Below are 3,308 nucleotides of genomic sequence, written 5' to 3' on the forward strand. Positions count from 1 at the left end.
TGAACGCGCCCCGCCCCGCCCCGCCCCGCCCCGCGGTGTGGAAGTAGCGGGATGGAGCCCTGGGGAGGGGGCGATGGCAGGAGCCCGTCGCCGCACAGCGGGACCCGAGTGTGCCTTAGCCGGGGCTGGGAGGAAGAGGAGCTAAGAGAGGCCTGAGGCCTGGCGGCATGTGGCGGCCGCGGCGCCATGGGCGGGCGGGGCCCAGCCGCTCGGCGAAGGCAGGGGGGCTCCCTCGTCGGCGAGCCGCTGCTAGCGGGGGCCCGGCGTCGTCTCAGCAGGCAGCCGAGGTGGTGCCCCCTTTCAGTCCAGCCTCCAGTGCCTTCCGCCGGCTGGTCGCACGCTGGTGCCTGCAGTGCTGTCTGCTGGGCGGGGGGGTCGTGGGCTGAGCGGGCAGCACGGTGGGGCCGTGCGGGTCGTTCTGGTAGTTTGCCAACTTCGAATTGCCGAATTGAAAGACTTGAGGCTTTTTTTTTTTCTTCCCCCGTGTCGTTCTGATTCCTCCCTCTTTGCTCTCTCTGTCGTAATGAAATGTATCTGCTAGAGATTACGTAACTTTCCCTTGCAGAGTTTACTCAGATGTGCCGATTATCTCTTATGTCGGGAGAAGACTACCTGACGGTTTTAGAGCAATTTACAGGCAATTTGGTCTTTTCTAAAAAGCAGAAACTGCTTCCAGTGTTTCAGGCAAAGATCACCAATGTAAGAGACAGCGGCTGGTGTGCTTTACGAGCCAAATAGGGGCTATCTTAAGTAGATTTTGCCTCCAAGATTATGACGAAGTGGATTTTAAAACTCTTAACTACTGCCATCACCCATTCTGTTCAACGTACTCAAAGCACAGAGGATTTGTATTTAAAGGAGAACAAGTGGAGAAGACTCAGCGTGATCTCCGGTTAAACCAGTGACAGCACCTGCTTTGTCTGAAAGAATTGTCCTTGGTTCAGTGGGTGTTGAAATGTCTGGTGGTTCACAGTTGCACTGTACTTAATTCTTGGGGTGATGTGCAACACTGTATAATAAGACATCTTGTAACGATCTTAAGGTTACAGAGACAAAGAGCAGGTCATTACTATTGAACCTGATGGTAAGAGTTATAAAGCAAGCATGTTTATTCCGGCCGGGGTGCAACGGGATTTCTCCACAAAGCTTTGCACACCGTCTCTGGCAAGTAGCCAGATATTTATTACAACAAAATATACATATTCATTAGGAAGGGCTGGGTTATTACAATTAGGGGAATAGGTGTGATTATTATAATTATTCAAGGGGAGAAGTATGTGGTCCTCTTCACGGTGTCCCGCTTTAAAGCAAAGTCCAGATGTCTCCTTCCTCTTCATGAACTTTTCAACTTTGCTTCCTGCGCATGCTCTCTGGCCCTTCGGTTCCTCTCCAGGTTGTAGAGTCAGCTTTTTACCTGTTTGTTTTGTTAACTGGAACTTTTGTGTCTGTCAAGATGTCCCAGGAAGTCCTTTAGCTGCAATGGGTCGCCCTTTATCTCAAAGACAGGGATTAGTTTACTATCTATCCTGTTTTCTGTAAGAATGTTATCTAGTTAACATTGCCTGAGGGCTAGCATTTTTTAAGGGGCCCCACAACTTTGTCGATTTTTTTTTTCTTTTTTTTTTTTTTTGCTTAGATCAGTGGTGGTTAAATTATCTGTAAATGAAAGCTGGCTGCATCTTCTTTAATAGAGAAAACAGTGATACTTAGACCAGCACTATGCTCTCTAGAAAGACTCTCGATCGGGAGAGGAGGCTTGTAGCCCATATAATAATCTCAAATAATTTATGAAATTAGCAAAACCCCGCAGTTCTTAATAAAAGGTCATTTCTGAAAGGGTAGTATGTTTGCAGTTTGTTAACAGATGCTTCTTTGCGAAGGCTGAAGGGTAACAATTATGAGCTGGCTTTTGTGACATAATTGCAGTGATCTCAGTCCAGTTCTCAGTAGACCAATGCATGGATCACAACTAACTGTAAGCCATTACCACTTCTCTTCGCAAAAATACCAGGCATCAGAAGTGAATAGCAGGTTGGTTATGCGTAACACATGTTCACTCTGGAACCCCTAAGCAGTGTTTCGAGAACATCAAAGGATTTTAGCCTAGTATGATACAATGAAGTGCATTGATAGAGTGCTGTGAAGGACTGATCTAACTTCTGGTACATGTGATACGTGGGAACTTCCAGAGAAATAAAGTTATTTTAGGATTACTTTTTTTTTTTTTTTTTTTTTTTTTTTTTTTGGGGGGGGAGTAGATTACAAAAGTTTCTAGTATTTAAAATGCTTTATTCTTTAATGCAAATGTATAGTTTTTCTTCTCAGTCAAGCGCATAGGTGTAGGAACCACAAGGTAGTCCTCAGCGTTAAGCAAAACAATAAAAAACAACCTCCGGGTATTTCTTGGTGTAACCAGAAGATGTTGTGTGCTCCTTCTTGGTGAAGGTAGGAGTAGGTTAAATGTAAGAATTATGAACTTTCTTCAGTGTTAGTTATGGAGTACCTTTGTTCCTGTAACAGAGTAAGAACATGTTGTTGTATACTTAAGAAGGCTGTTTTGTTTAATAAATCTTCAGCTAGCCATGTACCAGTGGTTAGTTGACTGCCTCCTATTTTTTGTCTTTCCAAAATGATGTTATATTTGAAGGTACTGATGTATTTTCACAGAATCATCTAGGTTGGAAAGGACCCTGGAGATCATCTAGTCCAACCGTTTGCCTAGCACAGTTCCCACCTACAGCATATCCTTAAGCTCTAAATCAACCCAACTCTTGAACACCTCCAGGGATGGGGACTCCACCACCTCCCTGGACAGCCCATTCCAACGCCTAACAACCCCTTCTGGAAAGAAATGCTTCCTAATATCCAGTCTAAACCTTCCCTGGTGCAACTTGAGGCCATTCCCTCTTGTCCTGTCGCTTTCTATAGGCTAAAGAGGCTCAAACCCAGCTCTCTGCAGCTTCCTTTTAGGTAGCTGTAGAGGGCGATGAGGTCTCCCCTCAGCCTCCTCTTCTCCAGACTAAACACCCCGTTTCCTCAGCTGCTCCCCATACGACCTGTGCTCCAGACCCTGCACCAGCTTCGTTGCCCTTCTCTGGACACGCTCGAGTCATTCAATGTCCTTTTTGTAGTGAGGGGCCCAAAACTGAACACAGGAATCAAGGGGCGGCCTCACCAGTGCCGAGTACAGGGGTCAGATCCCTTCCCTGTCCCTGCTGGCCACGCTATTGCTGACACAAGCCAGGATGCCATTGGCCTTCTTGGCCCCCTGGGCACACTGCTGGCTCCTGTTCAGCTGGCTGTCAATC

This window comes from Athene cunicularia, assembly GCF_003259725.1.
Source record: "Athene cunicularia isolate RWA chromosome Z unlocalized genomic scaffold, athCun1 chrZ_part2, whole genome shotgun sequence".
Classification (NCBI taxonomy): domain Eukaryota; kingdom Metazoa; phylum Chordata; class Aves; order Strigiformes; family Strigidae; genus Athene; species Athene cunicularia.